Source organism: Adiantum capillus-veneris, chromosome 23 (genome assembly GCF_014529385.1).
Source record: "Adiantum capillus-veneris isolate H3 chromosome 23, ASM1452938v2, whole genome shotgun sequence".
Taxonomy (NCBI): Eukaryota; Viridiplantae; Streptophyta; class Polypodiopsida; order Polypodiales; family Pteridaceae; genus Adiantum; species Adiantum capillus-veneris.
Window position 1 is genome coordinate 67,434,726 of NC_140953.1, and position 17,652 is coordinate 67,452,377.

The 17,652-nt window shown below is 43.6% G+C and overlaps 1 protein-coding gene across 1 annotated transcript in view; it reads right to left on the minus strand.

Annotated features, from left to right (window-relative positions):
- Window positions 1-13,173, minus strand: part of LOC147427910 (protein REVERSION-TO-ETHYLENE SENSITIVITY1-like) — a 54,288-nt gene extending 41,115 nt beyond the window's left edge. Inside the window, exon 1 of the mRNA XM_086497152.1 lies at window positions 13,034-13,173. The gene's annotated coding sequence lies outside the window, so the exon portion shown is untranslated. The remainder of the gene's footprint in view (window positions 1-13,033) is intronic.
- Between the last annotated feature and the right edge of the window lie 4,479 nt (window positions 13,174-17,652).

Sequence of the window (17,652 nt, forward strand, 5' to 3'; positions counted from 1 at the left end):
GAACTTGAGAAAAGAGTTGCAAGGACTCTTTCATGCGTTGGTCGCTCTTCTCTTGCCGTGCTTTGGTCTCGCGGTCATATTCTGCTTGTCTTACTTTGTTCTCGCGATCCAATTTGGCTTGACTTTCTTTGTTCTCGCGATGTATGGCTACCACTCTTTCTGTGTATTGACGCTCTATGGTTGCCATCTGTTCTTCGTGTTCACGCTCTATTTTTGCTTTTCGGTCTAACTTCTTGTCCATAAACAACTGCGGCAACTCCTTCATAGGAGTTAGTGCCGTAGATGGAGAAGGGGGAGGGTCGGAAAAACCTCCTGGTGGGGAAAATTCTTCTTTGCCTCTCTCATGCTCATCACCTCCAAGAGAAGCATCCATTCCGCTTCGAGTGATGACCATCCACTGAAGTCGTGGGTTCTTGTGGGTTCTTGGGGTCTTGGGTTCTTAAGTTCACGAAGAGCTTGGGTTCTTGGGGATCTTGAGGTTCTTGAGGGTTATCTTTTGCTTGCAATCTGTGTTTGAGAAGGATCTTCTCTTCAACCGAGTTCTACTCTTTCCCGCTGTCGTGCAGCTCCACTCCCATGCTAAGCAATATGCCAAGAAGATGCAGATCAAGCTTATTGAAAGCCTACTTGATTAATGGTCAGTGATGAGTGCTTGTTAACAGGCCAGCTTTAATGATTAATGTATGCTAGATGCAGCTTAAAAGGGCCAACAGATGCCTCAATGATGCCAAAAAGGACTATGCTTAAAGTGAGCACAGATGGGATATTATGATCTAGAATTGCAGTGCTTAAAGTTCTCTACCGGCCTATCTTTACGGCTCGTCGATTGGAGCTACGATGAAGAAGTTAAGGCATATTGAAGTTTGAGTCGATTGCAGAGCCGTACCGGATTAGGCAACTACAGTTGAGGTGACAGAAATGAAATGAATGCACGGGCATGAAGTGCTCACTTTGTGGAGCACGTCAGTCTTTTCAAATCAATGATCGGAGTCCCGGTAGCCAAGATATTAGCCGTTAAAGATTCGCCGGGGGCCGGCTCCGTACCAGTTCGATCCGCTCAGTCGGTGTTCCGTCTGGGAGTTTTGAGCAGCAACAAGGGTTTTGAATACAGCAGAATAAGTGCTTGAGATAGCAGTGCTTTAATCGATATGTACGCCAAATTTGATGCCTACTACATTGCCTTGGCCGGTATGTACGCCAATGACTGCCCAATGTTGACCGGCAGTAGTCGTAATTGGCAATGCCTGGCTAGTCTGTCACTCTTTGACTGAATGTGAAGGAAAGACCTTACGTCAAATGCAAACACTTATACTTGCTTCTTGCGGGTATGTGGCACTATTCAGAACCTCGTTACGGGCAAGTAAATTCACGATGATATTGTTAGCTGAGAGCTGTAGAGAGTGGGTCGTGCTTAGCAGCACTGAGTTGGTCGGAATGTATACCGTATGTTGTGCTTGGCAATGCTTTGGTAAATTTGTATGCCAAATGTGATGCGCTTTACGAAGGCCGGCCGCCCAAAGACCTTTCAATGGCCACCCAATAAGGGGTTTAATAAAGGCAAATGGGAAAAAGAAAAAGGAAAGGAGGGGCCAGAGGCGTGGCGGCAACGAGAATGGAATTGCGCAGGGAATGGGGAGCTCGCAACGAGCGAAGTGATGCTCGGATGACGCCGACTAAGCAGCAAGAAATACTCAGCTTGCAGGGGCGCTCCCTTTTCGCATCGATTTCGTCAATTTTTGCGCTGCTCTAGACCGTCTCCTACCACGTCATTGGGTCGACTCCCGCGCCACGTCATTAGCGCCGGCGCCACTGCCTAGGGAAGGCACGCTAATAATAGGGAGTTTTTTTTGCATGAGATTTTTTTTAGGGAAGCAAACGAGCTTGAAGAGGGGAGAGCATAAGGGTTGGAAGAGAGCTTGAGGCAAGCGAGGAAAAGCTTGACGGAGGGAAGAAAAACGTGAAGGCGAGGGAGCTCAAGGAGAGCTTAACGAAGGAGAAGAAGAGGAGGCAAAGCTCTTCCTCTCGAGCTTGAACGAAGCAAGGGAAGCAAGGCTCAAAGGAGGTGAAGCTAAGCAAGGCGAGAAACTTGTCAAGGCAAGCAAACAAGAAAGGTAAGAAGCAAGGCGAGGATCTTGTCGAGACAAGCAAGCAAAGGAGTAAACTTGTTGAGGCAAGCAAGCAAGAAGGGGAAGAAAAAACGTGAAGGCGAGGAGGGCTTACAAAGAAAGCCAACGAGAGCAAGAGGGGAAGAAGAAGCTCGAAGGCGAGGAGAGCTGGGAAGGAGACAAGAGCTCGGAGGTTGGAAGGAAGCGAGCTAGGAGGAGAAAGGGGCAAAGAGGTGTGGTCTCTCTCTCGGGCTTGCACAAGGAGAGTTCTATTTAGCTCTTTCTCTCTGTCTCTCGGCAAGATATACAAGGCAAAGCTCTTTCTCTCTCCTACTCGAGCTTGAACAAGACGCAAGCAATGCGAGAAACTTGTCAAAGCGAATCAAGCAAGAAGAGGAAGGAGCTTGAGGCTTTTTCCGAAGCAACTAAGGCGGGAAACTTAAGGTAATCAAAAGCAAGCTTGAAAAGGGCAAGCTTGGTCGAAGCAAGCAAGGGAGTAAGCCGAGACAAACAGGCAAAGGCGAGCTTGGTCTTGAACCAAAGCAAGAGAAAAAAGCAGGAGAAGGCAAAAGCAAGGTAAGAAGCAAGAGGAAAGCATGAGGCAGTGCAAAGCGCACGAAGCAGGATAATTGATAACTACTGAAGCTTTATGATTGAGGCAGTGAACATAGTCGAAGCTTGCAAAATCCGCGAGGTATTTGAAGCAGATAAAGCGGCATGAGGAAATTCCATAACCGTCATCAGCTAGAAATTGATTTAACATTTTGTTAAGTCCGTTGTTGTTAACGGCCCGGTTAATCCTGTAAACGGGAGCTTAAACTCCTAATTAGCAGATGATCCAAGTGACGGTGTTGTTAACAGCCCGCCTTGGCTAAGGATTAAGTTGTACTCAAGCGTTAATCAATTAATTGATGATTACGGTGATTTCCAGATTCAATTGCATCAGTTGTTCTTGTTCTCTCTCTTTCACACCTCCCACAACCAAAGGCCCGACGCCTGTCCGGCTCACGTAGCGAACACATATCCCCCAACATCTTTGGTGAACCCGACGTGAAACGAGCCGGGGTGGGAGGTAAAGATGGAGAATTTAGAGCAGAAGATGAAGATGATTGCACAATTAAGAGCGAACGGTTTTGATGATAAGTCAACAGTTCCACTTTTTTTTTCGCTTCAATTGGTTCAAGGATCTCTGCTTGAAATAGAGACCGTAAAGAAGAAAATCAAATCGATGAAGCTTTAGATGCAGTATACGACGAGAGACGACTCTTTGATGGATACGATCCGAAGGGCTACCTAGAGTGCTATGAGCTGGAGACCAAGGTAAGAGGGATACCAGAAGAGTTGATGATCAAAAATTTTGAGCAGTTAGTGAGTTTAGATGTGAAGGAGCAGATTCAAGAGGTTACCAGAGCTTGCAACGATGACTGGGAGTATTTCAAAGAGGCTATTGTGCAAGCACGTTATGAGTAGTATGAATGCTATCAAGAACAGAGTGCAAGTCTACCGGACTACGCAGATATCCGAGGACAAGTACGATTAAAGTTAGAAGCTGTGATTGATGAGTTGACTGTGCAGGATGCTACCTTCTTACAGGCTAATGATGAAGACATAGTTGAAGCTGTGTATGCAAAGTTGGGTTTTACAGATGTTGTGCATGAAGTAGCAGTCTTTGAGGGTGAGGCTTTACAGATTCAGGATACGCAGGGTGAATTTTTCAAAGAATCTACACATGCAGTTCGGGATACACAGAATGAATTTTGCAAAGAGCCTATGCATGCAGTACATGAAGAAAAGAAATCAGGGGATCAAAACAGTGAAGTAGCTAAAGCTCAAGAAGAAATTTTGCAAGTAAATGAGTGCAACCAAATTCAAGTAGACATGCAGGAAGATTCGGTTACAGGTGATACTTTTGCTACTGAACCAGAATTAGAGCAAAATTTTTCTGGTGCAGATTCTACCATAGAGGTGATTGAAGATACTGGTACAGGTTTTGCCAAAGAGTTGATTAATGATACAGATGTTATAGGTCAAAGCAGGCTGCTGTTGAGAGCAGCAAGACCATGGTTTTTGGTATACCAGATTTGCCGAATTTGGATGTACCAGGTTTTGAGGACTTGGCTAAGCAAGAGTATGTGCTTGATTCAGAGGGGGTGCAGACTCCTTTGACATGCTTCTGTGACCTAGAGCTACAGATCTAGCAGACTGATCCTGAATTTGATGATGATTTAGAAGGGGAGCAAACCTCTTCTCTATCAAGAATTTGTGACACAGGGCTCACACTATGGCAGAATAAGCATGAACTTGAGGATGCTAATTTAGAGGGGGTGCATAGTGAAGTGCAATCTCTTGATGTTGAGTATGATTGGTTTCATTGTGCCGATGATACAGACAGGGTAGTAGATAAAATTTTCAATGTGCATGCTGAACTTTGTGCTACAGAAGTGCAAAGATATCTCGATGAGGGTGAAAGACTTAAAGAGCAATTTACAGCAGAAGCATTTACTATGCATGTAACATGTGGAAATCTTAGTTTACAACAGCCTGAGATGTGCAAGATGGAGGGACCTTCTCAAGTGGTAGACCTAGATCTTATGTTCTTATTAGATGAAGCTTTGGAAGGGTTCTCAAACACAAATGCTAAGGATACCAATCAATTCAGAATCATGCATGAGCAAGTTTGTTCAGATTCAGCAGACGATGAACTTATGCAGTTGTTGGATGATGCCTTACTTGATTTTGAGCCTCTACAAGATAGAGAATATTTTCCAGATGCATCTTTTGAGCCTAATGAAGAGGATTTTACCAAAGACTTGATGTATTCACATATGCATGATTGGGATTCCAATACTAGTGAGAGTGAAAGTGAAATGCCAATGCTTTTACATGTGATTGATAATCGACAATTGCATGAGCTAGTTGCACAGTGATATGGCAGTATCGGGTGCTACCTGATGCTATATGGAATTTGATGTTACCCTATGATGTAGGGGATTTTGAGCTAGCTTTTGACCCAGGAGGTGACAGATATATGCATGATCCTGGGCAATTGACTTATATGCCATATGATCCAGGCGGTTTGTATGAAGATTTGTGGGTTAATGTATATTTATGCTGTAATGATTGGAAATTCTTGTATATTCCCTATGATCCTGGAGGATGGTGCAAAATTTTTAAAGGAATGTTCACAGTGGGACAGATGATTAGTTTCCCGTTTGATCCCGGGGGCTACTAAAGTGCCAGTTGCAGATTTGAAGAGTACCAGCTATCTGATATAGCAGGTTGCATGGTACAAGGTTTTGTTTTCTAGATTATGCTAAGTCAAAATAGCTTTGGTTATGCATTCAATAAGATTACATGGCTGGCTTCCAACTAACTTCTTTGTACAATTGATGAAATATCTTCACATCTTTTGAGTTGGTTCTGCTGACAGAACTTGAAGTAAAGGACTTGACGGCCATTCCATGTGCAGACAGAGTAAGGCATACTTGAGCTTGACAGGGTTCCTTAAAGAGAGCTTAATGGTCAAGTCGTGTGCATCATTAACTGGAGCACTTGAGTCTGGCGGGGTTCACTAAACAGGATATTCATAATTGAATGCTTTGAAGATACGACAGATACGGTTCAAAGATTTTTCATGGGCAGCTGCCTAATGGTTCAGATAGAAAATTGATGATAGGGTATAAGCCTTATTTCGTTTGATGATGGAAAAAACTTAAGGTACCTTTAACAGATGCAGATTGAAGAGCAGTTGGCACAGACCGGAGGCTGTGCAGGTTCAAAGGGGGTGGATGTCGTGCAGCTCCACTGCCATGTAGACAAAAAGAGCAGAGAAATGCAAGCTAAGCTTCTTTGAAGCCTACACATTTAGTGAGCAGTGATCAGGGCTTGTTAACACGCCAAGCTTAATGATTAATGTATGCAAGATGCGGCTTAAAAGGGCCAACAGACGCCTCAATGATGCCAAAAAGGACTATGCTTAAAGTGAGCACAGATGGGATATTATGATCTAGAATTGCAATGCTTAAAGTGCTCTACCGGCCTGTCTTTACGGCTCGTCGATTGGAGCTACGATGAAGAAGTTATGGCATATTGAAGTTTGAGTCGATTGCAGAGCCGTACCGGATTGGGCAACCGCAACTGAGGTGACAAAAATGAAATGAATGCACGGGCCTGAAGTGCTCACTTTGTGGAGCACGTCGGTCTTTTCAGATCAATGATCGGAGTCCTGGTCGCCAAGATATTAGCCGTTAAAGATTCGTAGAGAGCCGGCTCCGTACAAGTTCGATCCGCTCAGTCGGTGTTCTGTCTGGGAGTTTTGAGCAACAACAAGGGTTTTGAATACAGCAGAATAAGTGCTTGAGATAGCAGTCTTTAATCGATATGTACACCAAATTTGATGCCTACTACATTGCCTTGGCCGGTATGTACGCCAATGACTGCCCAATGTTGGTCGGCGGTAGTCGTAATTGGCAATGCCTGGCTAGTCTGTCACTCTTTGACTGAATGTGAAGGAAAGACCTTACGTCAAATGCAAACACTTATACTTGCTTCTTGCAGGTATGTGGCACTATTCAGGACCTTGTTACGGGCAAGTAAATTCACGATGATATTGTTAGCTGAGAGCTGTAGAGAGTGGGTCGTGCTTAGCAGCACTGAGTTGGTCGGAATGTATACCGTATGTTGTGCTTGGCAATGCTTTGGTAAATTTGTATGCCAAATGTGATGCGCTTTACGAAGGCCGGCCGGCCGCCCAAAGACCTTTCAATGGCCGCCCAATAAGGGGTTTAATAAAGGCAAATGGGAAAAAGAAAAAGGAAAGAAGGGGCCAGAGGCGTGGCGGCAACGAGAATGGAATTGCGCAGGGAATGGGGAGCTCGCAACGAGCGCAGTGATGCTCGGATGACGCCGACCAAGTAGCAAGAAATGCTCAGCTTGCAGGGGCGCTCCCTTTTGGCACCGATTTCGTCAATTTTTGCGCTGCTCTAGACCGTCTCCTGCCACCTCATTGGGTCGACTCCCGCGCCACGTCATTAGCACCGGCGCCACTGCCTAGGGAAGGCACGCTAATAATAGGGAGTTTTTTTTGCATGAGATTTTTTTTAGGGAAGCAAACGAGCTTGAAGAGGGGAGAGCATAAGGGTTGGAAGAAGAGCTTGAGGCAAGCGAGGAAAAGCTTGACGGAGGGAAGAAAAATGTGAAGGCGAGGGAGCTCAAGGAGAGCTTAACGAAGGAGAAGAAGAGGAGGCAAAGCTCTTCCTCTCGAGCTTGAACGAAGCAAGGGAAGCAAGGCTCAGAGGAGGTGAGGGTAAGCAAGGCAAGGTTTCTCTCTCTCTCTCTCTCTCTCTCTCTCTCTCTCTCTCTCTCTCTCTCTCTCTCTCTCTCTCTATCTCCAATCCAAACAGGACGAGCTCTTTCTCTCTCTCGGCTTAAGTAAGAACGAAGTCTCTCCCTCTCCATCATATACTTGAGAAGCGAAGTTATTATTCTCTCTCGCTCTCGACCTCGGCAAGCAAGAAGCATCGAAGGGCAATTAACGAAGAGTTGAACGAGGGTAATAGGGTAACGTTAGCGAAGGCAAGGAAGTGGAACAAAGGATGCTTGGCAAGAGCAGATAAGCAGATCCCGGCAAGATAAGGTACTCAAGAAAAAGAGAGTGGGAGCACCAAAGGCGATCAGAGCAAATGGATTAGAGGAGACATAAAAATTCATAAACGGCAGATAAGTGAGTGCAAGCGCACAAAGCAAGATAATTAATAACTACTGAAGCTTGATGATTGAGGTAGTGAGCAGAATTGAAGACTGCAGAATCCACGGGGCATTTGAAGCACATGAAGCAACATGAGGAAAATTTCCATAACCGTCATCACCTAGAAATTGATTTAACATTCTGATAAGCCCCGGTGTCGTTAACGACCCGATTAATCCTGAACGGGAGCTTAAACTCCTAGTTAGCAAATGATCCAAGTGACAGTGCTCTTAACAGCCCACCTTGGCTAAAGATTAAGTTGTACTCAGATGTATTAATCGATTAATTGATGATTGCGGTGATTGCCAGAGTTATCAGTTGTTCTTGTTCTCTCTCTTTCACACCTCCCACAGCCAGAGGCCCGGAGCTTTGCTCTCGCTCTCTCTTTCGAGCTTGGACAACGCAAAGGTCTTTCTCTCTCTCTCGAGCTTTGACAAGGATCCGTGCTAGAGAAGGGGCAAGAAGAAGGAGTCGAGCCTTATACTAGAGAAAGAGGCCGGCAAAGCGAGGGGAGCTCGGCAAGAGGCGTGAAGGGAATTAACAAAAGAGGAGAGTTAACGAGAAGAACCAAGGCGAGGAGAGCAGAGGCGAGGTTTCTCTCTCTCTCTCCATCTCCAATCAAAGCAAGAGAGGGTTCTCTCTCTCTCTCTCTCTCTCTCTCTCTCTCTCTCTCTCTCTCTCTCTCTCTCTCTCTCTCTCTCTCTCTCTGCCATGGCGACAACGGGGAGATTCGAGGGAAGAAAAACGTGAAAGAGGAGAAGAGCTTGAGGCAAGCAAGGGCGAGCTTGGTCGAAGCAAGCAAAGCAAGGGAGTAAACTTGAAGCAAGCAAGGTCGAGAAGAAGCTTGTCGAGGCAAGCAAGCAGAGCTTGAGAAGAATTTGTCGAGGCATGCAAGCAAGGAAGACGGAGGTCGAAGCTTGAGAAGAAGCTTGTCAAGGATTAAAGCGAGTAATCTTGAGAATCACTCTTGGTCTTGAACCAAAGTAAGAGAAGAAATCAGGAGAAGGCAAAAGCAAGGTAAGAAGCAAGAGGGAAAGCACGAGGTAGTGCAAAGCGCACAAAGCAGGAAGCTGCGGAATAACTGATATAGTTGAAGCTTGCTGAACCTAAGGGCAGTTGAAGCAGTTAAAGTGGCAGAAGAGAACTTTCATCACCGTCATCAGCTAATGTTTGATTAATCATTCTATTAAGCCCGGTGTCATTAACAGCCCGGTTAATTCGGTAAACGGGAGCTTAAACTCCTAATTAGCAGATGATCCAAGTGACGGTGCTGTTAACAGCCCGCCTTGGCTAAGAATTAGGTTGTATTCAATTAATTGATGCTTGCAGTGATTGGCACAGCTGTCATTGTCTCTTGTTCTCTCTTTCACACCTCCCACAGCAAGAGGCCCGGCGCCTGCCCGGCTCACGTAGCGAACACATATCCCCCGACACCGCGGGCGCACCCCTTGGCGGCCTTGCGCTCACACCAAGGTTGCTTTTTCCCACCTCACGTCGATTGGCCGGCCGCTAAGTGCACGGTCCGCTCTCAATGAGTGAAGAGGCACAAGGGGAGGCTGGACAAGCCCTTCTTTCTTGGGATTCTTGTCACTCTTCAAAAACACGATTAGGAATCGACACGCCCAAGCAAACTTGGGTTCGTGCGACCGCAACAAGAAAAAAAAACTCTTGTGATTCTTGTGGTTCTTTCCTTGAGTGATACAGAACACTCGCAAAGCTCTGATACCAACGTTAGGTACAGCGGAATGAATGTTTGAACTTTGCTCAAGATGAGTGCTCCATAATGTGCTGAAGGTTCCTTTTTATTCTTATGGAAGGGAGAGCCTTCCGTTCTTAATGAGAGAGTGCAATGATCATAACAAAGTGAATGGACACTATGTGTGCAAGTGTATGAGACTGAGTGATAGAGAGAGAAGAGAGATACGACACCAGAGACGTAAAACCCTCCTCCGAAGGCCCCACTGTCGTCGACGAGAGTGGTCTACTTATGATTGCACAAACTGGTACAAACTGAATGCATGTGATTGATGCAAGTCTAGGCTATGTCGGTGACGACGACGAAGATGACAAAGCCCATCTAAGGGATGAAATCTGCAATCTTTTATCTGCTGTCCAAAAACTCTATGGACTGAAATCTGCTGTTGTCGAAAACGCTAAGGAAAACGCTGATTTTGCGGGTCTTTAGGGCTGAAAATCTGCATCTACTATAGGACTGAAAATTGATGATCTTTCATTGCTAAAAATCGCCAAGGCTGAAAACTGCAAACGCCAGAATCTCCAAAAACGCTAGGAGTGCAATCTGGAAACGCTAGATGCTGGGAGTGTGTGGGTGATAATCCTCCTGATGGAAAACGCCAGGCTGATGCTGATCTAGGGCGATGATGCCTAATGATGCAAAACGCTAGGTTGAGTCCTTGCTTGGAGGGGAGACCACCAAGTTCTTGCTTGAGAAGTTGCTTGTTGAGCTTGGCTCCTGTTGCCTCTTCTACCAATTAGTGCTAGTCTAGGTTTGCTTATATACAAACTTGCTCAATTTGCCCTACCTACTTTCCAACAAAAGTCACTTAAAAATAATAAGTGAAAAATGTCAAAAATACGTAAAGGCTAAATGCACTGAAAAATTCCGCTAAAGGATTCTGATGGGAATGCTTATGATCATGTTGTGTGCAACCAGAGGATATGCATCTACACTAAGTGATTGGGCATGCACGGTCTACGAATAGACTCACAAAAGTGTCAGATCACTTCTAATCTAGACTGACTGGACTGACGGAACCCTTGTTATGTTGTAGCTTGTCCACGGACACATAGGGTGGAATGTGTCACGTCACACAATAACACCGAAGTAACACATCCGTTAGAATTCATCCGAAGTGTAAACCTTTGCAGACTGCTCCGGATTTTCTTTTCAAAATCCCAAGCGTAGGTCGAGGCCTCCTTGCTCCTTCTCTGTGATGGAGTATCTGCAAAAAGCGCAAATACGAAACAACTCGTAGAGCGTATTCGCAACCTTTACTTGTCGCTCCAAGTGCGGAAAAGCAACACGATGGCTTCACACAATCACTCGCAAATTCCCCACGGTGTGAACTCCTTGTGCTAGCGCTGGTAGAACTGAGAGAGAGAGAGAGAGAGAGAGAGAGCTGCTTAAACAAGCTCCGATGGGCAGCAGGAACAGCTACCAAAGCTCCTCCAACAATAGCCGAACCATGGGGCTGCTGGAATAGCAGGAGGGAGCTAGCGTGGGGTTGGCGACAAATTTGGCAAGAGGAGAGAGCAAGAGATCGCATGCTATTTTTCAGCCTTAAGACAACCTAGTCTTTTTTTTAAATAAGCCATGCTTTTTTAAAAAATTTAGTGGCTACCCACTTATTAAGTGGACGGCCGGTCACTTAATAAAAATATGTGAAACTGTGAAAAACTCAATAAAAACTCAATGAGTTGAAAATCGATGCTACACCAAATTTCAAATTTCCTAGGCTTCCCTGGATGCAATTCTCAAACACAAATGCTATCCAGACATAGACTTCTCACGGGAAAGCATGTGCTTTTCCGAAAAGCACTAAAAAATATCCCACTTTTTAGAAAAAGCTTCTCAAAACCCATCTATATTCTTGTGTCTGTGTCTTTACGCGTATTCCTTTATCCAATTCGGATTTCCTCCCAAACCAATGGAATATTCTCTATCTGATGCTTCTGTTACCCATCATGTGACGCATCGAGAATATCCACTTCCCGATCTCTTCCACCGAACTAACAATACGGCTCCTTCGTGATGCTTAATGTCACCCACCATATGACACATCAGAGTTGTCCATTCCTGATGGCTTTTATCAATTCAAGTAGACCTACAGTTACTAACTTATACAATTCAAGTGCACACATTCAAATATCCTAATTTCAATAAATAATAATAACTAAAAAATTAAGAAAATAGTCCATTTAGCAACAACACCACAATTGATGAAACAATCGATGATTCTTTGGAACATTTGTCAAGGTCTACTAGTGATGAGGAGTTGTAGGAGTCGAGGAGTTGTTTCCTTGATGAATGGTCATCAAGGAAACCAGAGTGGAACAGGCGCAATATTAGCTACCTCACCGGATTTAGCATCCAAAATCAAACTTCCTAGATCTCTACCCGGATCCATGAGTATCATCCTTTTGTGCCTTTTGCTTCTGACTTTTACACACATAATTCGCCTACCTTTATCTTTAACAGGCACTCTCAAAGACTTGCTGAAGGATAGCACTCTTGCCATTTCTTTCTTAGCACCAGGCTCAAGCGGTTGCTCATACTTCCTTCCTTGACAAAGCCTAGAGGACCTATCCCATCTTTGAAGGATAGTAGTCAAAGTTTGTTCACCTTTGTGATCATGGGACACATGTAAACTTTAAGAGCTAGCAAGTTGGCTAGACTCGTTGCTAGAGGAGACACAGCCAATCTTTTACTTTTCTTCCTATAACCTTTGGTTATTGATGACACATCCACGCAACATGGTGTACACACAGTGGAGACTCTAGCCTTTACAACCGGCACAAGTTCCTAGGACCTATTGGACATTGATGGCGATTGCCCACACGTGTTTGCCATTGGTGGATAGGATTGTCTATCATGGGTACTACCACTTCCTCTAGATAGATGGTATACTTGATGCAGTGGTCGACTGGGATTTAACTCCTTCAATCTGGGAGACCCTAATTCCCTAGTCTTGTTGTGTACCAAGGATCTAAGAGGGGGTGTTAAGAGTTTTGGACGTCATATCCTGGTTTCTATCTAGATCTAGTGAGAGAGGGATTCTTTGTCCCAGCCTTGTGAGGTTCTACTAATTTCTAGCCATCTTGGAGCTACGCATGATTTTGTGCAGTTCCGCCACTATGGCAGGTCCGAGTTTTACAGAATATCCTGTCATTCAAGTTTGCTCAACACTTTTCCCATTAATGACCTACCCGAGAGACATCATGAAATAGCCATTTTCTAGCAAATGTACCTATGTTACTATGTATGTGAAGAAACGATTTGATAGCCCTCTTTGTATTCTTTCAAGCGTAGAAGTAGCCACCTAAAAGCTCTAGATATTCATTGTCGCCCCCTCAACAAATGTATTACCACGTGCATGTGTTAAAATGCTCTCTCTCTCTCTCTCTCTCTCTCTCTCTCTCTCTCTCTCTCTGTGGAGAATACCTGTCACAGGACGCCCCCACTGCAGATCTGCACCAAAGTTCCTCATATGTGCGCAGGTGATGTTTATGAGTGGGAGTCGGAAGCGGAGCTGTTGTCTATCGATTCACTAACTCGGCGCATTTATGAGCAAGCCTGGGTTCACACTTGCCTGCCCGCCATGGTTTTTGGACCAATGAGACAACACTCTCTCGTGTTGTGGCACATTTATAAGGCGAAATCAAAGTATTCATCTTTTGTTATGTGGAACTAAATGTTAGAATGTACATAGTGTCCCTGTTGCAGTCATGTACATACCTTGTCGAATTGGCATTGTTGCATGTTTTATCGCATATAAGCATGCTCAATTTGTTTTAGAAATGTACATATGTCAAGTGCATTGGGATGACACGCTCGTTTCGTCTAGAACGTTCAATGCAGACGATCTTGTCCAAAAATAACAGGTTTTGTGTGCAATCAAAAACGATGCATCTAAAGTGCTTTCCAAAATAGAAAATGAGATTCATCATGTAATTTGAGTCCAAGAGAATTTTTCCATAAATTTAGGGATTTTTTCTAACTCGTTTTGGCTTTCTACACACAAATAGAGGTATTTTTGAGCTAAAAATGGTCAAAAATAACCTAAATAAGGCCAAAAACAGCTCAAAATGCCACATCAACAATGGTAGACATGACTACTAAGAGGGGAAGAGCATTTTTGAAAGGGAAAACGAGCTCTTTAGGCCTCTTTGTGACGGTATTTTGAGCTTAAATTGGTCAAAAATAACCTAAAAATGGCCAAAAATATCTCAAAATGCCACATCAACAACAGTGGACGTGACTACTAAGAGAAGAAGAGCATTTGTGAAAGGGATAAACAACTCTTTAGGCATCTTTGTAAAGGGATCCACATGCTTCTTCTACGGTGTGTTAGTACAGTCCCGCATTGTTCCTGGTTTTCTCTCCTCAACAAGGTGTGTGAGTTTGTCTATGGAAGTGTTGAAGCTTCCATGAAATGGCATCGACAAAAAATTGAAGGTGGAGGGAAGGGTTTTTGATAGGGCAAACAGGCATTGTACATGTGCAATTGGGAGCGAGGCTACGCCGAATCATCACTCTAACAAGAGTTTTGAGTTTATCTTGGTTCTTTTCTAAAGTGAAGCTTTCATGGCTAGTGTTTTGTGCTTTTGTAGTGTCTTTTGCTTCGAATCTTGTGCAACTCGCTTGATTTTGTTGCGAACCCTCATAGTTAGAGGCCCGGTGCTTTCCTAGCCACAATGCACTTTTCTTGACACATTTTTATTGAACTCGACGTAAAGTAGGCTAGGGTGAGGGTTCAAGAGCTTCTTTGAAGCTCAAAAAACAAAGCTTCAAATCTATTGAACAACAAGAGCAACAAGGGATGCAGTTTGATATGGTCACAATGCAAATGTTTCAAGAGTTTGCTATATTTATGCAATAGCAACAAGATGCTAAAAGAAGGGAGCTTTCGTCGACCAAAGCCCTTCAATCAGTGGTGAAGAAAATGGGCCAATTGATGGTAAAGATGTGACAAAGTATCTTTGTGGGTATATAAAGGAGATGGAGCTACATTGAGTTCCTAAAGCAGAGATGGTACAAAGTTTTGAGCTAGTTGTGGTTCTTGAGATCAGAGAGCATGTAAGGGGGATTCGAAATGAACATGGGGGAACTTGGGAAGCATTCAAATTAGCTTTGAAGGAAGAGTATTTCATGGAGGACTCAGAAAGGGTGACAAAGAGGACATTTTTAGAATAGGTAGTCCGGCCAAAAGAGGGACTTTTACCTACCGAACTTCTAAGAGATTTTGAACGGTGCTATGATTAACTATCAAGGACTGAAAAGGCTGCCCTAGACTCAGAGAAAACAGAGCTCTTTTTGCAGGTTGCAGGGAAAGAGATTCAAGAGAAGTTGGAGTTACTACTTGAGGACAAGGATGATGAACAGGGCTTAAAGATCGACTGGAATGAGGTCAAAGATGTAGTTTCACTGCTAGCTAAGGAACAACAACAAAGAGTCAAGATGATAGTCAACCCTACACAAGCTCCAAGTGTTCCTAAGAGTTCGATGAAGCCTATTATTGTGGTTCCAAAGAGAGACAAATCCATCTTAGATGATATTGTTAAAAGAATACAAGAACTAAAGTTAAAGTTTGCAAGGCCAGAAGAAAAGGGGCAAACTTCACGTCAATCTACAAGGCAAAGACCTCAAAACGGAGAAGGCTTTGTAAGATGTATATAGTGTGATAGTGTTGATCGTGCAAGGAGGGATTGTGAAAGCTTTAAAGATGCTTTGATGAAGGAGCTTGTTTTTTTTAAAGATGGCACGATTCACTTAAGTGAAATAGGGAAGCCCTTGGGGACAAACTTTAGTAAAGAAGGGATGAAGAAGCTAGTTAAGGAGCTTGTTTTTTTTAAAGATGGCATGATTCGCTTAAGTGAAATAGGGAAGCCCTTGGGGACAAACTTTGGTGAAGGAGGGATGAAGGAGCTAGTTAAGGACTTTGAGATCACATGGCTGCCAGCCATGTGATCTCAATGGTTGAGGTAGCCACCTATGGGCTGAAGTTAGAGCCTATTAGCCAGAAGGAAGCCGAAGCTCAAGAAGAAGTATCTAATGATATTGGAGAATTGTGGCCATGTGCAATAGAATTTGCTATGGAGGGTGAAATTACTAAAGAGGTTTTGCATGAAGCTGGGGATTGCATTTGGATAGAAACAGGTTGGGATGACCCCATAAACGCTTTGTTAGTGCATGTGTACATTGCTAAATGTCAAGCCAATGAGGTTGTTGTTGAAGAGAAATACAGACGTTGGAATGGAAATGAAGGACCTTCAAAAAGGGCCACGAGGAGTGGAGGCTGAAATAACACAGTGCCTCCTAAAACAACTTCTTCACAAGAAATTCCTATACCTAAAGTGCCTATGCAGGAAGCTACCAAATAAAAGAAGAAGGAAACAACCAAAGGTAAAGCAAAGAGTCCAGCTTACAAGATTCAGTCTGATATAGAGGTAGCAACAAATCTCAAAAAGGTTTTGGAAGAGAGTATTTTGAATAGTAAGGTTGAATTTACCTTGGGTGAGGTCCTTGGTATAGCAAAGTGAGAGCTCCATGAAGAAACTATTGACATTATCAAGAAAAAGCGATAGTCTCTTACTGAAGTTATTCATGTACAGGGTGAAGGAGAGACTTTAAATGCACAAGAAGTATATGGTTATGGTGAGCAAGGTGATGAAACCATTATTGGATGCTACAAATCTAGGGGAGGAGTTCAATAGGTTCTCTTCATGGATGATGAAATGAATTTGAGACAACTCATAAGAGGTTTTACTCCAAGAGTCATTGGGCAAGAGCAACTACTGAGACCCTAGTAAAAGTGGGAGACTTGGAAGAACCATACATCTCTAACCCTTTGATAGATCAAGGGTTAGAGATAACCTCATGTAAAAGAGTCTATATCAAAAAGGAAAATGGCCAATTGGTATAAGTCATGGATGGATGATTCATGTAGCAAATAACTCATCAGGGGAGTTGTATGGAGCTTGTCCAAATGTAAGGGTGACTATAGGGGATGTGAATGATAATAAAAACTTCTTTGTATAGGAGATGTCTGCATACCCTCTTATCCTTGGGCAGCCATACATCACTGCTACTCATATGGAAACAAAGGTGATGGATGATGGATTGAGTTATGCTAGGATAAGGAGCAGGGATAGGAAGCGTGTGGTCGAATTCCTTACTGTTTGTGTGGAACATAAAAGGAGTCGTGAAACTCTTAGAGGCCAAAGACAAACAAAGAAGTCAAGGACTACAGGGATAAGAGGGGTTTTGGCCATGTACCATTGTAGAGCGGGATTGCAACGATACAAGAAGAGAAAAGTTCTCGCATGATGTATATGCAGAGGAGATGTTTTCTACAGGTTTTGTAGGGCTAGCAAATTATGGATCTATCACTTTTACAAAGTTTGAGGACTTGAAGCAGGATGAAAGACAACATGTAAATTATAGTGTACAAAAAGGCTTAAGGAACAATGATTTGTTAGAAGATGATGAATGCATTACAGGTGTGTTTGATGAGTTTTCATTTTTGCATAATATGCAAGACTTGAAGTCTTTAGTGGATTGCGATTTGTGTGTTGGAAATGAGGTTGTGAAAGTATGCTCCATAGAAATGTACGAAGTTATTGAGGACTTTATAAAAATGCTCAAGGTATTTATGTGTGAGTGGAGACTAAGTATAAGTCTGTGGCAAAAAAATTGAAACCAGTGGCATTACTAGCAAGGATAAGATGGAACAAGCTACTTTGTGACCTAGTCTTCGTGACTCGAGCAAGATTGGGCACAAGTTTATGAAGAATTCTTTGAAGCAGCTAAAGGTTGGTTGCAAGGACAGCTTGATAGAGGTTGAAAGAATATGTATTGCCAAACACGAAAAGGATTTTGCATTTGAGCCGCATGAGATAGGGTGTGTTGATCCTTTCATTGTTGCTCTGATGGTAATCTTCACTATCCCTCATGTACCTAGGAACTTGCATCCTATTCTAACTCCAAAGGCTCATTTTCCAAAACTCGTTGAGTTGCTCAATGAAAAGATCGAGATCGGTAGAAAAGCCTTCTTGTGATCC